This window comes from Colias croceus, chromosome 1, assembly GCF_905220415.1.
Source record: "Colias croceus chromosome 1, ilColCroc2.1".
Taxonomy (NCBI): Eukaryota; Metazoa; Arthropoda; class Insecta; order Lepidoptera; family Pieridae; genus Colias; species Colias croceus.
In genome coordinates, this window is record NC_059537.1 from 9,628,143 (window position 1) to 9,640,148 (window position 12,006).

General features: G+C 31.8%; 1 protein-coding gene across 2 annotated transcripts in view; it reads right to left on the reverse strand.

The window, feature by feature from the left end:
• Positions 1 to 7,519, reverse strand: part of LOC123691636 (protein artichoke-like) — a 51,437-nt gene extending 43,918 nt beyond the window's left edge. For both annotated transcript variants that reach the window (XM_045636139.1, XM_045636133.1), the window contains exon 1: positions 7,284 to 7,519. The gene's annotated coding sequence lies outside the window, so the exon portion shown is untranslated. The remainder of the gene's footprint in view (positions 1 to 7,283) is intronic.
• Positions 7,520 to 12,006: the final 4,487 nt, after the last annotated feature.

Genomic DNA, 12,006 nt, shown 5'->3' on the forward strand with positions numbered 1-12,006 from the left:
TTTCAATAGCCAAGAGCATTGGGATCCTTCGAGTTAAAAGAAAAATCCAATCTAAACTCAAAGCAAACACCGCTACAGACGCAAGACGAACCGTAGACAGAAGAAAAATAAAACTCTTCAAACACGATAAACGCTAGGGGCAATGCAAGCGGGTGAAAAATCAGAATTTCGAAGAAAAAGATGGGTTCTTTATAAGCACCTGCCCGATGAAATAAGCAGGGATATTGTTTTAAGTCCGGGCCGGGTGATTACAGCCGCTGACGCAGACTTGAGATTCCGATAGTTTTTGCGTTCATAAAAAGCGATATTCCTTCGGCTGCGTTCCTTGGCCGTATATTGAGTTTGCCGGTCGTGATTGTGACGTTGTCTCGTTTGGCTGGAAGGGTGTGAGCGGGATAGCGCATTGTTTCTGTCGGGGTAGAGAGTCGCATTTTATGGTAAGTTGGCGGGTCGGCAGGTGTTCGCGATGCACCTGCGGCGCGGTCGGACGGGCTGAGATGGGATCGCAAGGACATCGAACCCATTTTTAAAACCGAGATAAATTTTGATTGTCTGTAGACTAATATCAAATTTCAAATAAAAGGATTAAAGGGATTAAATATTCAAGTCCTTTTAAGTATCATTTTAATATGATTATACTGGAACCCTTTTTATCAGTAAGTACTATTAAATTATTCATAAATTATATTTAACCAAGACATGCGCTTCCGAATATCCTGACTACGATCCGACAATCGTGACCACGACTGTTGTAAATATTATTGCTATTAATTCGTTCCTGTAACTAATAACTATAAGCTATTACGCATTAAGCTATATTCATTATAAAATATTAAATCTATCTCTCAAATATTTTTAAGCTATTGCATAGCTTCTATCGCGGGCCTTGAGCGCGGGGACCGAATCGAGAAATTCCGTAACGAAAAAACCTCACGCTCGCCACTCCGACGGACACCGCGGAAGTGTGGCTTGAAGGCATGCTATGCAATAGCTTTACCGCGGCAGTCCCCGAGTACCACATGTCTTTTTTTATAAAAGCTTCGAAAAAAGCTCTTTAAAATACGATACAATCGCGTTATCTTAAAACACAAAAAAGTGTAAATACATTACAAAAAATCAGTCCAATATACCTAGGTACCTGTTTTCTCCGGTCTATGTTTCTCGGCTGAGGCCTGAGCGCTAAATTGTCCCTATGATTAAAAGGCTGATTGCAAAGCACGAAACCGCTTGAACGTAATATCCATACGGCAAAGCAAAATAAAACAAACATTTGCAAATCCCGCGAAACGCACGCGAAGCGAAAATCAATTGAAGCTATCTAGGAACTATAATTACCAGAAACAACTTAACTAACAGTGTTCACGCTGTAGTACATGTTATCCTAGGTTATATCTATGAACATGTTAACTAGCTACGGTAGAAGCAGTTTTAGTAAGAAAGTATGTTATTGCAAATTAACATTAATAATATAACACCACGCTTATTAATTTTTTTTCGGTAATAAAATTATCGACTAAAAAGCTAATTGATCTACGACCACAAATTTTGATGACCAACAACATTAGCAAATTAATATTTTACTTAAAATGGATAAAAATATTAGTATTATCTGTGATAAAAATTAAGCTCAACCACATGAAAATGTATTTCCCGTATTTTTTAGTGCATTATAGCTTAAATTCGTTTCTGTTTCACTGATCAATATTCTAATCGATTAAAAAAGCTTGAAAGAAAGATTAACTTAACAATACATTTTTTGCACTAGGAATCGAACCCCTAGCTTTTACAATCACGTGTTAACCACAATACCAAAGCATCATAACTTATTACAGATACAAGGAAACATGAGTACAAACCATTACAATAACCATGAAAACTAATTGGGTGATAATTCATTGACCCACGTATTTAAATGTTCTGTGTTAAATTTAATAAACCAACGTTTAAAATATCAAATGCATGTAATACGTATCAAATTATATTTTAATGATTTTACGAATAATATCATTTCGTAATTTTTCATTTAATCAAAATAATTTTGTACCTTTATTATTATTTTTTCATCGAATAGCGCTCTATCTCATATTTTCTCTATTACCTATACCTCCATAGACATTAGACATGCCGTTATTTTATAAATAAAATTTATTAAAAGAATTTATTTAATCTGTGGCTACGTAAATATCTAACAGGTGAATTTGCCAGACCGTAACTCATTTTGGTTTCGAATTTTTCGCTTCAGTAGTTGCTAAATCTGAATTTGATACGAAACTTATTGATGAATGTTTCTTTAAAATCATCGTAGTTTAATCATAAAGGTATCTATTACTCAACCCATTGAGCCCCGAGCGGCCCGATCTGACCACGACACAATAGATTTTCTATTGTGTCTGTGATTCCGAGGGCTGCGTTATTACAATATAGTATAATATGTTTGATTACTTAACAATGTAATCGTTCCATAATATATATTAGCGATACAAGTATAGTATTTATTATCTGTGGCGACACGCACTTTAGTTAAAATAAGCATTTTAAGTCTACGCGGTTACCAAAACAAACCATTGCTCCATTGAAGCGTTATTGAACTATTCAATCATTACAAATCAAACCAAAAGCCGAGTATCCGGATAATAACAAGTATATGTACTACAGGGATCGGAAGAAGCGAATTCTCTCCGGATATTGAATATTGATCGCCAACTCTTAACCCTGACGTATCGGTTGTACCCAGCCTCATACGATTGGGATAAACGTCGATTATTCAATTGTTTCTGTCCAAAAATAATTTCAGCGATTTATCCCAAAGCAATTACCGGTTCTATATTGAATGAACAATTTTCGTTTAGACGATGTAGCGACCAGAAATAATGTTTCGATCTTTATTTTTAATACATTTATGGAGAAAAATCACTTTCATTCGCCACAGGTAATCCAAAGTATTTAATACGGGCAAAACATTGTTTAGTATTAAAACGCAGTTGTTTATAAGAACCTACCTGTAAAATAATTATTCATGTCATGCATAAGCGAAAAAACGCAAAGCTCCTCTCTAATACTTTTTATATGCACATCTTTATGAATAATAACATATTATAAATGATATAAATAAATACGTAATATAACAACAAAAGTATCTATTTAAAATCAATAACCAATTATTCTACCAATCAACTAAATACCCTATAAAAACGTGTGTGACTTAAATAGGTAGAAAAGCTCATTTCCACCGTGGGAAATGTGACGTCGGTATAACCTACATCGTATGCTTTATAGAGCTCGAATGAGTAGTTATAATGTGCTATAATGTATGCTGTGATAGAAACCCTTCGGTGCGTTTAGCTAACGTTGCAACCCATTTATATATTGAACCGGTTAATGTCAGAACATATCGTATCAGACTATCAGATTATTTACACAGCACTTAACGTTTGTTCTGATAGTTGTTTCATCTGATCGGGAATCAACAACAAAATATTTAGAAATCAATATTTTTTTATTTTTTTGTTTATAATTATTCCATTTGAAGAACAATTATTACGAATTAAAAAGGCAATTTCTTCAAAACGAACATTTTCTCGTACAATCGAACTCAAGACAACATACTAAAATACAACAAAGAACCCTTCATCATATTTTTATTATTATTTACGCATTTTTGAAACGTTAAAAGAGAAATGAATAAAAAGAAATGAACGAATAGTCTTTATATTGGGATATTATTTGATGCTTTACTCGCGAAAAGGTTTCTTTCAACTGACTCTAGACTCTAGAGTTTACATAGCAGTCATCATATAAGTTATTCATGGACACACGTATCCAGCGCTGTGTATTCATTACCTGCCAATATAATTTGCCGTATTCTATAATTTTTCTTCATTATTTGCTTTATACATTGCTGACATTAACTATACACCCTTCAATGTAATAGAGACTAATTTGGTATTGTGCAGTAATATTGTATACTACAATTACTATTGATTTTTTAAGGATTTATGTAATTTTTAAGATCAATATTTATTCAAGTATTTGTAGTAACGTCATATAGTAAGTGTATAACTTGATATTAATTAATTAAAAAAGTACAATACATTAAAATCTTTAAAACAAACAAAGTACCGAACGCTGTTTTTCGACTGAGCTTTCGTAATACCTAAAAGGCGTTTGTAAAATTTGAACGTCATCACTTAATATTTTAAAGCGCTTGTGAAAATAAAGCATTACAAAAAGAAACATTGGCAACATTTAAGTGTAAAATATTAAGCGGACAGTACCGAGACTTGGCAAAGTAAAATGTTTATGAATGTAAGAAACTTCCAAGTTTGTTGGCGAACTTTTAACGCCTTTTCGCGGAATGAGGATTACATGCGAACTGCGTTAGGTCAAACACCAATGGTTAAATAAAAATCTCTTTTCAATTTTTTTTAATCGGCTTATTGAAATTTTTACTGGCACTTTATGTCTTTTCTTAAATACAGTTCTTTCTTTGCATGACTGCGCAAAAAAGCGTGTAACTTTTTTATGGTTCCTGCTTTGTGCTTAAATGACTTTTAACTTTATATTATTTCTCAAAACGTAAGCGATTTTAATGTATGGAATATCCTTGAAGTTTTATTAGTTGTAAAATAAACTATATAGAGTTTAAATGCAATTATATAGTTAAAGCTTGTGAGTAAAACATTCGTTTATTCTTTTAACTATACGCCTATTTTTCATAGTAAAAAATAGAGATTTATAATGGGCAGGTGTACCACAGCATTAACATGTACGATTTTTCAAGTGGGTTTTAGAAGTTGCGACATTGAGATAGCGGCATTCTCAAAGAGTATTATTTTTTGTAGAATCTATCTACATAGTTTCAAAGAGTATGTTAATTTCTAAACATACAAATTACAGTCTTAAATAAATATTTTCCTTAATTTCGGTTTCAAACACAAAATTATTAATCAGCTTAATTAACATAATTTAATCCGAATAAACCTAGTTTTAATCAAAGCTATATCTGTAATTACGTCTCACAATCCTGAATCCATAATTCATGCTGAGTACAAACATAAGTCGGCAAATACTTAATTGATTCATTAAATAATAAGGTAACGTTTGATTTCAACTAAGATCATAATATCAAATAGGCTAATAAAATGACGAATATATTCGAGCATACAGTAAATTCTTGAGTAATCACATGTATTTGTTAAATCGTTCATACTTTTTATTAGTTAAAACTAGTTAGATGGTCAGGTGAAATCGATTAAACAAAACGGTTGTAAGTATTCGACCAATGTCCCTTCGCCAGGGCGGTCGGAGATCAATTTTCTGTTTATTTCTACTGGCTATCAAAGTAAGCCGCCAAGATCCGACTAATTGGTAGTAATAGTATACGAATTGCTATACCGTCGGCATTTTAAACTGATGTTCAGCATTTCGCCCTCAATTAACGTCAATGTTTTGATGGTCAGTGATACAAAAAATTGGTTTTGAGTTACGTTAGTAATAATTCAAGTGTAAGGATGTTTTATGTGATTGACCAATTTTGTTTTATTATTTGCATAAAGCAATTAGCATATGAATCCAATTACATATTATCATTAATTATAAAGGTTTTATTTTATAATAATAATAAAGCCTTCTTTATTTCATAACTCAATTTTACATTTCAAATGGTATATTATTAGTATATTATTATGCTAGTTAGTAAGTGTTAGTTTTATTGTATATTTAGTTGAGGTATGGATCTCGTTTGATCCATTTCCTTCCAAAGATTTCTGTCTTTTCCCCTTATAAATCCATATTTTATAATACTATATTGCAATGAACTTTTAACTGGGACTCTACATTATTCCATTCCTTGATAAAATAATTAAATACAACAATAAATATTTTTATCTATTTATTAATGCACTAAATGATTGGAATTGTTACTCTAAGATACAAGATACAATTAAAAAAAAAATACAGCGAATGTTAAAAAGAATAAAGTTTTATTTAACATTTGTAGAGACTTACTTTGAATCAAATAAACAGCTAGTTGTTCGTAAAAAATCTATGAAAGCCTTCATTTTAATCGAACTCTACCTATAATTGGATTAGAGGAAACATTCAATACATCAGCTGAAATAAAAAATCACGAGTCTGCCAAAATTTCCACGATATTTCTAAACCAGAGCGCAAGAAATGTTGAACAGAAGCCGGCCTCACAAGACGTCGTCAGCAGATAATATACACATCTAAAGACTTTTTGCTTGAAAAACTCCCGTGAAAGGAATCTGACACAGTAATTTACTCACATAAAATAAGATACTCGAAGGACGAAGAGATTGAACGATTCCTTCAAATATTCTTTGAAATAAACAATAATTATACCAAAAAATTTCCTTGTCAAAAGGGATCTTATTATATTTTCCACATATTTACATTCGTATTCATCTTTGATGTAGACTTAATACCGAACAATTATGTCACCTTTATGTCAATGTTTTGAACATAACAGTTTCCCAGAAACTCTCTGAAACTTTGTTAGTTAATAACGTGTTAGTACAAGACTAACTTATAGAGAAAATAATAAGATGCCCGAAATATCATTAGTGCGATGTAAAAACTCAATTAACATTTAGTCATTAAATCCCTTTAAATGTTTTGTATACCTAGCTACTGAATATCAAGGATCTTATTCGCTAACTTTAAACGTCCCAAACAAAAATGCGATAGAGCCGAAAAACAGACAACTGTAAGCAATGTTTCAGTTCCAAAATAAAAAGGTACAGTACCTTTATATGAAAGTTAAGTGATAGATGTTTTGGTAAAGGATCTCAAGGCGACTCAACGTAGAGCGATGTCCGTAAAGTGGAAATTCCACGCATGCCTCGCTTCACCGGACCCGTTCACTGACCGGGATCTAATGTTTCAACACGAAAAAGATACGCCAATAAATATTTCATACGTCACATTCGCCATACGTCCCTATAACTTAATATCCCATTAATCAAACTGCTCTTGAAAGCTCACTTTGAATATGTTTCCCAACTTTCTCCGTATCGTGTATCCTGTACCTACTATACTTTAAAACTTTTGTTTTGTTGTGTATTGAAGGAAATTCGCTAAGTATGAAAAATGGGTAATTTAAGTGCGACTCTATGCTTTCGATTTAAGCTTTCTCACGACTTTGAAAAATAAAAACATTCGCTGTTTTTCAATTTTAATAAAACCGCATAAATGTTTTCATGTTTCATAATGTAGAGTGAAATGTTTTCAATGTGTTCTCAGTCAGAAAATGTACAACATACCTTATTCTCGGAATATCAGATGCAATTTAAGTTAAAGTCCATTCATGTGCTTCGAAATTGAATTTGTTTCAAAATAGCTCAACAGTCACTTGTATGAGTAATCCACAGCAGCACTAGCACGCCGAAAATCCAGTTCGGATCACAGAACACAAGCTCCGATTGTTATTAATTTTCCGTGTGTAAAACGCGATCGTGTGTAGTCGAGGAGAGGGACGAGGGACATGCGCTCCGCTCGCAACTCGAACGTAGACTGGCGATCTACGTCTACGCTTTTCTAAATATACACCCCCCGACGGCTTTCCGCGCACCCTACAAGCGCAACGCATGTACCATGCAATTTTCTATAAATTTTCGCTTAAGCCCCAAAGCCACGCTGTCAAAATCTGTTTTTGCTGGTGCTCAGCCGGCGCTTTTGGTGCATACGACGTAATTCAATTACCTTCAGCTAATTCGGCATTCATTAAACACGTTTTAAATTAACGACGCTTTTATTAATTTTATTTGCCGTTGATTGCGATTGATGAAAGGCATGATAATATTATCCGTGATAGTCCCTTTTAAAGGGATGTAATTTGTTTAGAGATCATGATAAGGCCTTATTATTAAATAGATGCTTAGAAAAATATATTGAAATAGTCATACAAATGTGAATATTAAAAAGTCGTTTCAAAACTCTCTCGTCTCTACATTTCCAAATTAAAACAAAATCTGAAAATAAATAATTTTTTAAATATTTTTAGAAGAAAATTCAGTTCATCAATATTTTATGATGATTATGGATCTACTAAAATGGATGAGCAATATAAAAATGTGTGAGGTTCGTAAATTGTATATTGTGCTATATCCTCATAAATTTTATACTACCAATATTTTTTTATATATTTTTAGTATTGAAATTTAAACATAGGTACGTTGCCTTTAACACAAATTAATCTTAACTAATATTATAAAGCTGAAGAGTTTGTTTGTTGGAACGCGCTGATCTCGGGAACTACTGGTCTAATTTGAAAATTATTTCGGTGTTAAATAGTCCATTTATCCAGGAAGGCTATAGGGCATAGGCTATATCATCACGCTAAGACCAACAGGAGCGAAGCCAAGCGAGTGAAACCGCGCGGCGCAGCTAGTTAGTAATAATGATCATCTTCAAACTTATCAGTTTTTACATAACGATTCTCTACTTAACGTATCTATAAATAATTGACTCAAATATCAAAATATTTTTCAAGAAAGTCTCATAAGTCCGCCTACTCGTTTGTTAACGCATGTGAGTAGAGACGAAAGGTCCCGGATTCAGTCCCCAGGGAAGACTAATAAATAATCCTTAATCTAATAGAGCATAATGAATGGCTGATCATCATTTTACCTGCTAATAAAAATCGATCTGAATTTATCTGCCCCATACCCCACTCAGGGCCAAGGAAATATATAACTTATTTTCTTCTTATTGTATCTTAAATATAATTTATTCCATATGTATGATAAATATAAAAATACTTTCAAAATCCTTCCGGAATCTCAATGATTGATAATGTACTTTGGAAAACCATACGCATTCTGTATACGCTATCTCAGAAAGAGCAATCCCAAGAGAAGCTGAAGATTAGATACTCCAACAAAAAATACATATCATAATCCTTGAAAACATTCAAAGGCGTTTTCTTTTGATAGCAATAAAATATCTGGGTGTGTAACGATAATACATTTCAAGGAAAGGGCAGTTAAATCACGTGATATATAGCCTATTTTGTAAAGGCGCTATACAATGACATGCGATCTTTTTTGCGGACCATAGCGGGGTGCTAGATGAAGTCTTTACACCTTTTCGTATTACATCTGTCATCGTGTCTTTGTAAACATCCGTCCTTCCTTTGAACGTAATAATAACTTATGGGCGTTGTCTTTTGTATACGGACCTTTAAAATTATTCGAAACGTAGGTAGCATAGGGATGAAACAACGTGACAACTTAATAAAACAGCAATCTAAATTGAAACATGAAGCTTCGGAAGCAGGAATACTTGCTAGAAAAGTTTGCATTTTTAATATGAAATGTATGACGTATTGCCGGATCTGTATTTTATCTTCATATTTTATAAAACATTGGAGGTAATATTACATCTTATAAAATATTAATTGAAAGAAAATATGTATAAACTTTATAGTGTAAATATTGTTTTATATGTCTGATCAATGAATGAATTTAGTTACCTCTACTTCGTGTTTTAATAATTATTTTTTTATTACATCTATTACAACTATAGACCCATTTGGATTTACGTTGATAATAATTTCTAATAATAAGCTTTTTCTTGTATTAATCAAGCACGCCTTTATCTTTTATTTTTTAAACATTTATTTTATGAAATTATCCTTATTCAATATTGAACAGAAATTATTCAAATATTTTAAAATATCAATGAAACAACTTTTTACCTCAGTTTGTAAAATGTTTGTAATTTACTTCTTTCAATAAAAATCTCAAATTTCTCTTTATTGAATACTTTTGAGTATAAAGCGATACTTAAAAGCTATTAGTTTATTCATTTCTTTTATCAACCAAAACTGGCAATTAAAAATAAATCTTTAGAGAGTAAAAACTAGCTAATATTACAGACGAAATAGTCTCTTTAGAAACAGTTTTACCTTTCCACTTAACTTACAATACTTTCTGACGATTCCACAGCGCTTCTAAGAGAAATTTAGTTAAGCTGACTAATAATAAAGAGTAGATAAGTATTATAAAATGTAACTAGTACGTTTTTCATTTTTATTAATCTTTTTTGATTCATTTGTAGTAGGTAACTGGATGACCGAGCTTGGAACGAAATCTTTAAGCGAGATCGATTTTTCGCCCCCGGCCCTGCTTAAATTTTATGAAAAACCTACCTTGGAGCCGAGATACCGGTTGTATTAGGTCTGTATAATGTGTTTACTAGATATGCACTCTTTTTTTTTGTTTTTTTTTTCTGGGACAATTTTCACACACGGCACGATCTGATCCCATAAGCTTTCGCTTGTGTTATAGAAACCAGATGGCTGATGACTTTTGAATGTCTATATAATTATGTAAATGTTTAACTAACTAGATGTTTAAATCTTTAAGATTTACTATCTAGTGTAGGTACACGAATTTCATTAATTTAATGTTTTTATATAATTAATTTTGGCAGTAAAGCGCATCACGTGCTTGTCTTAATCATATCAAATTTCTATAATAATGATTCATGATAGAATATTATCATTTATATTTATTTTTAATACTTACACGAGTTTTGATTAAGTGGATGTAAAAAACGTATATATAAAGTGCTCAAATGATAATTAATAAGCATCAGTCCACAGGTGCAGTTCAGAATTAATTATCTTTAAATAAATCTAATCAAATTAGACTATTATTTTTTTCATTATTGTTAGGTTGGTAATAAACGAAATATTACAATCTCTGCGAATTCAACTTGTTAAAAAAGAACCAGTATGAATACAAATGTCATGTAAAATGCAAAAAAAACTATATTTGTGAAACATCATAATATTTTGTAAAAAAATTCGATGCAGTAGAATTGCCCTTTGTATATTAGGCAAAAAAAATCTTATACCCTTTCTTAAATTATTAATACCCTTAATTACCCTATTACCCTGATTTTCTTATTCCTAAAATACAATTATATAATTTAATTTCAGCAGTGAATTTCAGTCTAAAAATAGTTGGCATAATTACCTATTCTATTACGAAGTTAGATTGGGCGAAGTAAATCTTCGTGTCGTATCACAATTCATAAAACAATATTTTCTTTGAAACAACTTTTACGTTTGATTTTTATATATATTTTTGCTGTGTTGTTTTGAATTAATTAAAACTTTTCGTAAACAGTATCAAAATTAGGAAATAAACTGAACTAAGAAATATAAGAAATATTATACCAACTGTTTAGATAATATTTTATATTAAGTATCAAATTTAAGAAAAGAACAGTTTACACCTTTGCACATATTTTTACAAAAAACGGATGACTCAATTCGAATGGAATTATGCCGAAATGCGTTACCATAAACGCAACCTTAAATCAGAAACACATATAGGTTACTTCGTTTACTTTTTGTCCAGGATCACAATGAATACAGCCAATGTGAAGACACGAATTAATTAATTTATTAAAATACAGTATGTATCCTAAAACTAGGAAATTGTATGCTTTTAAATACAAATAGAACATGTCTCGGGTAAAAAATAACAAAAAAAAAATGATAAAAATAATGTTTGAGTTTTGAGAGCAGTTTCTATCCTACTAATATTATAAATGCGAAAGTTTGTATGGATGTATGGATGTTTGTTACTCTTTCACGTAAAAACTACTGAACCGATTACAATGAAATTTAGCACACATAAAGAGGGTAACTTGGATTAACACATAGGATAGTTTTTATCCCGGAAATCCCACGGGAACGGGAACTATGCGGGTTTTCCTTTGCAAACACGGGCGAAGCCGCGGGCGGAAATCTAGTATCGTATAAAAATTTATCTCGAAGAAGGCAGAACTGAGCTTCTTCAGTGTAGGTAGAAACATAAAGCTGGTAGATACGTTATAATAATTAAGACACATTTTTAGCGTACGACATCTATCGGGAACCTTTAAAATGAACTCGAGCACATGAATTGCAGTTATAACTCTATCTCATAGAGAGCGTTATTATTAGTTTAAAAAATAATGCTCCCCTACTGC